Genomic DNA, 12,103 nt, shown 5'->3' on the forward strand with positions numbered 1-12,103 from the left:
GGAGGTACATTAAGTAGAGGCTTTATGACTTAATTGTTAGAAGTTTATTAATTTAATAGATGAAAAATCAGTAGCACTCAAACTGCCATTTAAGTCCAAACTTAAATGGATATTCTGATATTCTGCATTTGATGTTGTTCTTTCTCAATAGGTTGAGTCAGAAATGACTTTCAAAATGAGTTGACAGTGGCTAGATTTCTTTTATAATCAGATGCCAAGACGATTATGCACACATCCCATTTATGGAGGCCTCTTCTCAAGTAGTAATTTCTATAATACTGGTTTAAAGAAACTAGACAAGATGTGATTTTTGAGTACAGGTTCACAAAAAACGTGCAAAGCTGGAATGTAATTGTAGGCTGTATTATTAACTCAAAGGCTGGCGTCATTTCAGAATAAAAAATAACAGTTATGGGAATGAGGACCCCCTTTTTCAATCGTGAAAGAGCTTGTGTATGGATATTATGAGGGATTTTCCCGAGCCTTATTCTTAAACAGATTACACTATTCAAAGTCTCAAAGAATCAAAATCATGCTCAGCTGGGGCAGTCAATGTGCAGTCTAAACATGTGACAGATGCAGAGAAAACTTCAAAGATGCCATTACAAATGCCTGTGGAGATATTTAAGGAGCCAGATGCTACGGTTTCATGTCTTCTGCAGCTTCGAATGTGTCCTGTGATCACCTTCCAGAGGGGAGGTGTGGTTCAATCTGGTGAGGAACAGACCGCCACCTACTCTTTTTGTTGTTGTTGTTGTTGTTTGCATACATTGTATGGCTGGGGTGTGAGGGGCTGGGATCAGTGACTCTAACAGGAGGATATGTATATGAGTTTGCTATTCCTTATACATGAAGGCACAACTGCAAGAAAAAAATATATGATGTACTCTGTGAAAGCTCTCCTGTCTAAAGGAATGATTTGTGGGTGTGTATTGCCATGGAAACACTTCTTTCCTTCAACTTTTGCTATTTATTTAGACACTAAAAGAGGTAATAAATATATTCATTATGGTTAATGTTTATTTCACATTTTGTTTGGTGTTGAGAAATAAATTACTTGGGACATCATATTATTAAGTGCATGTTTCATTTTCATCACTACTGCATTCTAAAGAAGAACTTTATATTTTGAGCCTGAATGAAGCCCCAGGTAAATACAAAGGTGGCAAGATTAAACTAAAAATCTAAAAGCACCACCTGCTTTTATTTTATATGAAATCCTTTATTTTTACTTTTTTTTTTTCCAGTACAGGCTTTGTAAGACAGTTTGTTTTATCTCAACTTTTATGAACACTATTTCATAGGCTTATTTTCCCTAATGAAATAAAGGAAAATGAAGAAAATTTCTAGGAAACATGTAATAAAGCAAATAAAAACTAGAAAATTTGAGTCACTGTGTAATGTCTGAGCATTTATTTTTGCATTGAAAAAGTGATTCTGCCCAAGTTTATTCTTTTTATTATATGTAGGAATCACCCTAGCTTATCTTCTATTAAATCACACCCATGGAGGGATTGTTTCACTAATTTTTGAATTAAAATTTGTGGCACATTATAAAAACAAAACTCATATACATAATTATTTACATGAAAAGGGATGGCTATAAGAGGATAATAAATAGCAAAGGATATTTTTCTTTCTAATGTAAACATCTGGCAGTAATCCTTGCTTACACAATTAATGGGCATTTAATTGGCAATGATCAGTTTATTGCTGCAATATGAAGTGAATGTTTCCCCAGGAACAAACAGCTGTTGCAAGAATTTCACAGTGATTTAGCAAACACCAGGTGATAGCTGTATCTAGAATGCAGTGTTCTGTCTCTCAGCAAATCACAGTGCATCAGAAACAACAGTTAAAAGTAGAATAGCTGGACAAATCCAATTGTCACTGATATTAAAATCTAACTAAAAGTCAAACTTAATAAAACAACAGGTTAATTATAATACATATTATCCATGCCTCAAATATAAAAAAGAAATAATTCCTTCAAGAAGCAAACAGTAAGTTGACATGACATTAATCTATTTAAAAGTAGTATTTTGTGTCTTGTTTTAAAGACATAACGGTTGATGAATCTCGTTTCTATTCTATTCTTTTAAAAGTCTCAGAAAATTTGATGGTTATGATTCTAATTTTTTGATTAAAAAGTTATTGAAGTCATTCAATGGTTACTGACAATTATATATTTTTCTTAATATATTTCATTTAACTGTCTAAAATTAAATGTACCACTTTTTAATGTGCATTGCTTGTGAACTGCTTCTCATTAAGTTTTAAAGAAAAAGTTTTTCATTTTTCATTATGCATTTTTATTACTAATTTAATACAATGATAATAGCTATGCAAACTTTCTGTGACTACTCAGCTTTAGACATAGATTAAATTATACATTTTAAATGTAGCACACTGGCAGACTGTTATTTCATAAAGCTGAGTTTCATTAGTGAAAAAAGTAATTTTGCTTCAGCAAAAAAAAAAAAGCTCTTATTTACTATACTATTTAGCATTAGCTTATGCTAGAGTCTATGAACAATGAACTCAAATGAACAAAGCATCAAGGGCCAATTTATAGAACAATGCTTTTATTTTTTCCTGTATGCATTCTGCAATAATTCATCTCCATGACAAAAGCAGACAATCAATCATCTTCTATTGTGCCTTTCTCAATAAAATTACTATTCTTGATGTAACAAAAGAAAGCTGCCTAAGTAACAGGAACAGCCTTACAAGCTCAAATCGATAAATTGACCATACTTCAAAAACCTTTACCCATTAATATGAGAATGTAGTTTTATATTTAACTTATCCATATTAATATTAAATTATTAAGTAGCATTGTTATTTTTTGTTCAAGAAAACAGTAATAAATAAGAAAGCATGTGATAGGAATGTTTTCAATGTCTTTCTGATAAAACTTTGTAGCCTATGTACAAGTGTTGATAAGTTACCATCTTATAACTGTGTGCAAGTTGGAATATATCACATTTTGGACAGAAATTCTCTATATGTCTAAGTCCTAAAATCATATGGAATCTATATACTATTACAAACAGTTGTTTGTTCCTCTATTTTAAGATTATATAAGTATGATAGTTGAAGGTAATCCTAGAATACATAGTATTGTTCCTAAAGTAAGATATTTATAAGGTAAGTATATTTTAAACATATAAACTTAGGCATATATTTCAAAAAATATAATCTGTATATCTCTTGTGAATTGTAAGGAAAAACTTAAGGTCAGAATTTAAATGCAATTTTTTATACCAGAAAAATTAAGAAATAAAATAGGTATAGATATGGCTATGTACTCATTTTAAATAACTCGCTCTTTTATTTTCAACTAGAATAATATAAATTTAACAAGAAAAAGTGAAAGTTTTTAGATAGTTCTAACCAACATAGAATGCAATACAGAGATATGTATTTCATTTTAATACGGTTTTATATACAATACTATTTTTGGTCCTAATTTTTTCTCACAGAGATTGAATGGAATTTATAGCAAAATTTTTAAGTTAAAATATAAGTAGTTTTTATTTAACCTACCAGAGAAACAGGATTAATTTAAGCTAATAATACTCATGTCATTAGCCACTCCAAAATTAAGTTGACTTTAGAACCTCTGAAGACTTTCTTTAATTGTATTTTCTTTTTTCTGAATTAATGAGGCCAGGCCATAACATGTTTCAAGAAAATGAAATCCTTTGTTACAGAAATGCAAATGCAGTGACTTAGCATCTAAGATACTGTACAGTGTAGAAGACTGTGAGGATAGTTTCAGTGTAGTATTGAGGACATAATTTGCAACAATTTACTTGCCTATTATATAATTAAATTATAAATATTTTGTGTTCCTATTAGTTGTTTATGAATTTATAGGATGTTTGTGAGTTACACCATGTTATAAGAATGGCATTCTAAATTTTATATTAATTATTTTATCAGATATTTTAAACCTCATAGCAATTAATTTTAAAAACTCCTATAATGAAATGTTTAAACATTAGTAAAAATTTTACTGCATCCAATTGTAAATTAAATGCTTTAATAGGAATATTATTTGGTCATAAGTTACTTTAAACAGTTGCTCCTCTTGCTTCCCTTTCTTTTCCCCACGTATTGGTTAAGTCACTTTGATTTAGATCCCAGTCAGCGTGATGTAATGAGTTATTTACTGAGAGAGATTAATTATGGACAATCAACCCTTATTAAGGAGTCTTGCTTACTTATATGTTACTCAGTTCAAATAAACCAATTTTAGGGGAAACTAACAGTTGTTTATGTTGTATGTTTTACTTTTGCCTTACCATTCTTAGATAGAGTTGCTAAAGAGAGAAAAAGCAGAAGACATAATTCAACAAGAAATCACAATATTGTTTATTATACCATGACGACAGTGTTACTGAATTTTCTTGAACTGTTACTTATCTTCATAGAGAATCTATACCTGGAGACCAAGGTTTGGTCTTTGTTCCCATGTCTTAAGAAACTTACTAAATCTACTACTTGTGGCCCTCATAGTCTCTCTTCACCATCTTCTTTTCTCTCCTCCTCCCCCATCTCTTCCTCTCCTTTGTCCTCCTTCTTCCCTATTACTCCCAGATCTATAAAGTGTCATAAACAATATGTTCATGATTTCATGCCAACCTTTGCTTTGAAGGGGGAATGCAGGGCTAAGGAAATCACTATCGAGGGCATCTGTTGCATTAATCCTGGGATTTTGCAGAATTTTGTTTATTTTACGTAACAATTACTACTACCTGTGAAAGCCCTTGGATTTTTTTCCTTTATGGGTGGCAGTATTTCTAACAACAGCTCAAACTGAAGAAGCTAAAGCCACCTCTGTTTTTGTAGGTATATAAACTCAGAATATTCTATCCAAATTTGAACTCGTTTTCCTCCTTTTTTATTTAACAACATTATTAAGAGCACTGTGGTGCTGCGGATTTTTATTTTTATATATTTTTGTTTTGGCTGCCCAGCCACTCAGTCTTCCTCATGTCCGGCCCATCTGTCCTTGGTAATAAGAAATTGGTCTGAGACTTAGTTTTATTGAAAAGCTTTGACAGAAAATATAAGTTAAAATCACAATTATTAGAGAAAAATCTGGGTTGACCTTTTTGAGAAGTCAATTTACACCAATGAGATGACTGTATTTCAGGGGTTCTCACACTTTAGTGTGCATCTACTGGGCCCCACCTCCAGAGATTCTGATTTGGTAATGGGTGAGTGGCAGAAAATTTTCATTAACAAAACTATATTTTTATTCATTTCAGAGAGGAAAGGAGAGAAAGAGCAAGATAGAAACATCAATGTCGAGAGAGAATCATTGGTTGGCTGCCTCCTGCACGCCCTACACACTGGGAATAGAGCCTGCAACCTGGGTATGCGCCCTGACCAGGAATCGAACTGTGACCTCCTGGTTCCATAGGTCAGTTGATACTCAACCACTGAGCCACGCCACAGGGCAAAAATTTGCATTTTTAACAAACGCCTATTGTTTGTTGATTCTGCTGGTCTGGGGACAATATTTTGAGAGGTAGTGTTGTGTTAACCCAGATAATTTTAAAATTTTATGTGTTTGAACATGATAATGTGGTGGCTATCTCATATCAATGTGGGCCTTTTTTTTTTTGAAATGTGATTTACTAGTTTGCCAAGGTCTACCTGATTTCATAAAAAGGAACTACATACTGAATATGTGGTTTTTCTATTTTTACATAACTTAAATTTTTTTAGAGCAGTTTTAAGTTCCTAAAAGAGTTTAGAGAAATGTACATAGATTTCCCATAAACTCCCTGCTCCCACATATGCAGAGCCTCCTCCGTTATCAATATCTCCCACCAGAGTGGCACATCTGTTAAAACTAATGTATGTATATTACACATCATGATTGCCCAGAGTTTACATTAGAGTTCACTGTTGATCTTGTACATTCTATGGGTTTGAACAAATATATAATTACATGTGTTTATCATTATAGTATCATACAGAGTATTTTCACTGCCCTGAAAATCCTATGTTCCCCCAATTCATTCCTTCCCAAATTGGTAACGAGTGATCTGTTACCATCTCGATAGTTTTGTCTTTTCCAGAGATGTATTTTCCAACTATAATGTCATTTAGTTAAAATCATATAGTATGTAGCCTTTTCAGATTGGTTTCTTTCACTTAATAATGAGAATTTAATGTTCTTCCATGTTTTTCGTTACTCGATGGCTCATTTATTTTTAGCACTAAATAATATCTCATTTTCTGGGTGTACCAGTTTATCCATTCAACTACTGAAGGACATCTTGCGTGTTTACAAATTTTGGCAATTATGAAGAAAGCTGCTATAAACATCTGGGTGCAAGTTTTTGTGTGGACATAATTTTTTAACTCCGCTGGGCAAATACCAAGGAGCATGATTGTTGGATTCTTTGGTGAGAGTATGTTTAGTTTTGTAAGAAACCACCAAACTATCTTCAAAATGGCTGTATCATTCTGCATTTTCATTAGCAATGACTGAGAGTACCTGTTGTTGTATGTCCTCGCCACCATTTAGTGTTTTCATTGTTTAAGGTTTTGGCCATTGTAATGGGAGTTCATGGCATGTCATTGTTGTTTTAATTTGTGTTTCCCTGATGACATGTTATGTGGAATATCTTTTAATATGCTCTTTCCCATCTGTTTATCTTTTGGGGGAATTGTCTGTTAAGGTCTTTGGCCCCTTTTTATTCAGTTGTTTGCTCTCTTATTGTTGAGTTTTAAGTGTTATTTGTATGTTTTGAATAGCAGTTTTTTTTTCCCTCAGATGTGTCTTCTGCAAATAATTTATTCAAAGCTTTGGCTTGTCTTCTCATTTTCTTGACTGAATATGTTTTTCACTCATGCATTTGGTGCCTTAGGCCAATGTTACCAAATCCTAAACTTACTAGTATTTTGCAAAACGACATACTTTGACTCGATGTTGCTTTTAAAGATCAAAATTATTTATAAACCAGGGTTGTCAATGGCCTAACTAAAGAGAAATTTATTTTTAAAAAATGTATCTTTATTGTTGAAAGTATAACAGATACTTGTTTTTCCCCATTGACCTTCTCCACACTGCACCTGCCCCTCCAAGCCTTTACCAAACTATTGTCTGTCATGGGCTATGCATATATGCATATGCCTCCTCCGCCCCCATCCCACTCCGCACTGCCCCTGCCTTCCCTCTGAAATTTGTCAGTCTGAGAAATTTGTTTTTATACTTTAACTTCAACAAAGTGAAGATTTCTAATATATTGAATCCTCTACTTTTCTTCCTTAGAATTAAACTTGCCTGTCTTCACTTGCTTTACTATCCAATGTAGACAGAGTCTATCACTTCGATCACTCTCTTGCTGATCATCTCCCTTCCAGTTTTTGTTTGCTCTTCAAATTCTAACTCTAAATCAATCCAATTGTCCATGTTTCCTTAGTCTCTACTGGGCTGCTGAGTGCTGATGGAAAAACCATCCCCTGCATAGCCCCTGCAGATCAGTGATCTCTAACCTCAGCTGGATCCCCACTGAGGTCTGACAGGCCTCTCTTCGGTTGGTTCCCTTTGGATTGACTGTATCTATTTTGAAGCTTCTCTTCTTTCAAAAATCGTAGTCAACTACAAAATTCTTTGCATTCTGCAAATGGTTGTAAGGCCTGCTTTAGAGAGAAGATGCTAGAAAGTAGATAAAAGCACCTCCTGCCACTAAATCCACCCTCAACTCCAACAAAGAGCAGACATAAGACCCTCGTTCCTAAAGCAAATTCCCCTTTCAATGCTCTGGATGTGTCTACTCATAAAAATATTATTTCATCTATTATTCCCCATTCCAAATTTTCCTGTTTACTTCCTCCTCTGTGTCAGCACTGAAAACATGCTCAAGTCTTTTCTGTTTTCCCATGTTTCTCTCTAGAGACCAACCTGTCTCACCTGTCCCCGGCACACTTGTTGAACAATATGCCTCTTCTCGTTTTCACTGCCCCTAATCTCAGTTTATGGCCTACACTCTCTTCTAGAGACTCATGTTTCCTCCCTTAGTTTCTCCTACTCTCTGACCTCTTTTCCCCCCACTCTTCATTCTTCAAATACTCTTCTGGCTTTACAAAGCAGGGTGATCTTATCTACACCCATTCAAATACAGCCTCCAGCTCTGGTCTTCTTCCCGAATTAAAATCCATATATCTAACAGCCAAGTGGAGACACTCTCCCGGAAGTCCTACACTTACTCAAACTCAGTATTACCCCCTAAAAATGTATCGCCTTCTTCCTTGAAGTGTGCTTATCATGTGTGGTTTTAATTTCATTAAAAAGTAGAATAATACAGTATGTAATATTCTGTATTAACTCAGCAGATCTTAGAGGACTACCTTCTACTGTGCGATATGGCATGTCACAACATTGGATTTCTGTTTCTTTATTAAATTAGAATGGCAAAACTAGTGCCTTATGTTTTAAAAGCTGCACAATATTCCACTGTGTAGATAAACCACACTCTATACAATTAGCATATATTTAGATCATGTATAATATTTTATTAGTAAAGACAAGATTGTAATTAACATCCTTGTACATATATTTTTACATGCTATGTGAATATTTCTGTAGAACTGATTTCTGAAGAAGAATCAAAGGGACTACACACTAAAAATTTTGTTTGAGATTGCTAAATTTCCTTCAAAGAAGGTTTTTTATTTTACATGACAACTAACAATATATATAAGCTCTTTTACTACTTCTGAACCTTATCACTGTGTTTGTGTGTGTGTCCATTTTGACAAGTAAAAGTAACTTTAAAGTTATTTTAAATGTTTTGTATTACAAATTAAATATTCTTTAAATGTTTGTTTTTGCCTCCCCCACCCCCTAAAAAAAACTTGGCTCTTTATTACTTAGGTGTAATATAACTGTTAGTAATAGTAGTATTGGTATGTATTATTGTACCACATATTCCCCATTTGTTTTTAAATATAGAACTGATCTATATTAATTTACATAAAATTTCTAAATGCAAACAATTTATTGTTTTCATGTTATGCTTAGAAAAGCTTTTTAATTCCAATACTATCTCCTTCCTTTTTGGTAGTTTTAACTATAATTGTGGAGACTATCAATTTTAATGGAATATAAACAATGCCTTTTTAAATTTTAACAGAATTTAAATACTCCTAATTGTCTCACATAGACTATTTTTTCAAATAATTAATGGATATTGCTTTATAAAAAAGTTGTTTGTCTTGTTTAAAAAAGGAAAAATGTAAGCTAATATTCAAGACATAGTCACATGGCTAATCATGAATAACAGGAAAGCCAAAAATATAATTATAAGCAAAGAATAGTTGAAAATAAGAACTATAAGGAGAGTTGATGGAATTGAACTACTACTTTTTAAAGAAGGAGAAAAAAAGCCGTATTTTAATGGCCTTTGTGAAAACATCAGGATCAACTGCAGTTAGCAATTTACTTCTACCTAATGACTTATTGAACAAAAAGTTTGAACAAAAAAAAGAAATAGATTTTTATTAGCTATTGGTACATATTTTCTGACAGTGATAACTATTAAATATTGAAATGAGTTGCTTTAGAGGTCTCTAAAAATTATATGCGATTTTGCTATCCTGAATGATCCTAACTGATAAGATTGCATAAGGATTGATTGAGTAGGTAATCCGGAGATATCTTTCATTATTTTATGATAGGTTTGAAAATTTGTCTGAAAATATCTGAAACATCAAATGTAGTTTCATGTTTTTGGAAATATTCTGAAGGTTTACATCAGTCTTGCCATCTCAGTCCCAAATGTTTTTCCCATTTTTTAGTTTATCTTTATGCCAATTTATCATAAACACTACTTTTCAGTGATCCCAACCTTTGACTATGATCAAGTTGCCAAGGACAGTCACAGATTGCTGGGTTTGGGACTTTCTATCTTGGATGATTAGATCCTAAAATACCATTCTTGCCGAGCCTTCACCTCTGCCTCTTCAGGAACTGTAAGTGTAGCCAAACCTCACTCTTCATTTATTCCCAAACTGGCTCCATACTTTTCCTTGCTCATATATATTTCTATCTATCATCTAACTGTGAACATGCCATCCCCACTACCTATAATGTTCTTTCCATCTCTTTCTGTACCGATTTCATTCATTGTCCACTCGTTGCATCCCAGGAAGTTTTCCTTATCAGATGGAGGCTCAATATGTGGCTATGGCTTTCACTTGTTTATATCTTTATCTCTACCTCTAGAGTAGACTGTAACCTCCATGAAGCCAGTGTTCCTTTCTTATTAAAGGATCTATTCCCAAAGATGCACTGATTCCTTTCACACAGTACAGTTTCCTCAAATTTAATCAAAAGAATCACACTTAAGGATATAGATTCCTGGGCTTAGGATCCTGAGGAGTGGTGTTAGGGAATTTTATCAGAAAGTAAGTTTGAAAATCACAACATTTAAGTACTTAATGAAAGATTGTTAAATAAATGAAAGAGTCCCTTTTTATTTCTTTGGAGTTTCCTGTTTAAGGACATTAACTCATGTATGGATTTTTTTTTTTTTTTTTTTTAGCTTTCTTGCTTTTCTTGTCCCTGATCAAAATATGTTGCTAAACTCAGTGAAATCCATTGCTTTTATTAGCTAGTTGACCAAATGATATTTTGAGCATTCTTGTAATTCTTTAAAAAATGATTACTTTTGAGCAAGATTTTTAGCTGTTAGATAGGAGTTTAAAGTAATGTGGTGGGCAAAGTTGGAAAACCGTAATGGAGTGTTTCTAGGTATTTTTAAGTCACTGGTTCTACTTCACCTGGAAAGACTTCTCCAAAAGAAAGTGCAGGACTGTGGGAAAGCCGGAGCCAGAACCCTCTCTGGTCCTTGATCTGCCAATAACCCAGCTACATGACCTAGTGAAAACCCCTTCATTTCACCAGGCTCAATGTATTCATCTATAAAATAAGGGGGTTGGGGCCGCGGATCTCCAAGGTCTCTTTGGCTCTAAATTCCACGAGTCTCTGGTTCTTCTATCATCTGAGCTTTTCATTTGTCTATTTGATTTCTTTCTTGCTCTGAAATAATAATTGAGGGTTGATTATACGTATCCAGTCCAATTAGCCATAGATCATAAAGATTTTTATTATTATATATGGAAGATTAAGATGTATGAAAGGCATAAGACTGAAATCTCTACAAAGTCTAATGATAAAAAGATTTTATCCTATGAATTTTCTCCTTTAAAATATTAAACTGGTGTTTTATGAAAAAATTAAGATCAATGCTTAATATTTAGTGTGCTTGCATTCTTGAAGAAGAAGAGAGCCAAATTTTAAAAATACATATATATGTATTAAATATGCTTTTATATAAATTTATGTTACATCATTATTGAAAGCACTGAACCATGGCAAAAATCTACTATTACAAGCTATCTATTGCATGATTTAGTACGCTATATTCTATCAATTGATGGATTATACCATGTCATGTTTTTATATGTAAAATTTTTAGGACAATTAGAGATGCAAATCACAAAAATAGTTTATTTACTCTCTAAGTAAAAACATCTTTATTTTTCAATCTCCTAAGAAATTATTTTTTTCCATTAAAATTTACATTCAATATTGTTTTATATTAGTTTCAGGTACACGGTATAGTGGTTAGAACATTTTAATAAAAATTAATATTTTTTCTTGAACATTAACTTATCAGACACTGAATAATTGCACAAATTAATAAGCATAATGAAAATAAACCTATTTTTCTTGTTCTCTGAAAGGGAAATATTTCCTGTTGTGCATACCAAACAAGTCAGTACAAGACTAATGATATGGCAATAGGCTGCTAAAATATTCACTGCTAGTATTACAACAAAAACATGATAAAAAACATAAAAACAATAAAAACATGATATAAAAACAACATTGATTAAAACAATAACTGATAAATTGATTAAAGTTATTCTAATATCTCCCTGTATACCACATTAAGAGTAAAAACACTTTCAGAGTCCTTGACTAATTTCCCTCGGGATGAAGTATTTACAACTTTAACTTTAATGTCACACACCTTTTGAACTCGAGAGAAAACAACATAAACTGACTATG

The sequence above is a fragment of the Myotis davidii genome, unplaced genomic scaffold, assembly GCF_000327345.1.
Source record: "Myotis davidii unplaced genomic scaffold, ASM32734v1 scaffold44, whole genome shotgun sequence".
Lineage (NCBI taxonomy): Eukaryota > Metazoa > Chordata > Mammalia > Chiroptera > Vespertilionidae > Myotis > Myotis davidii.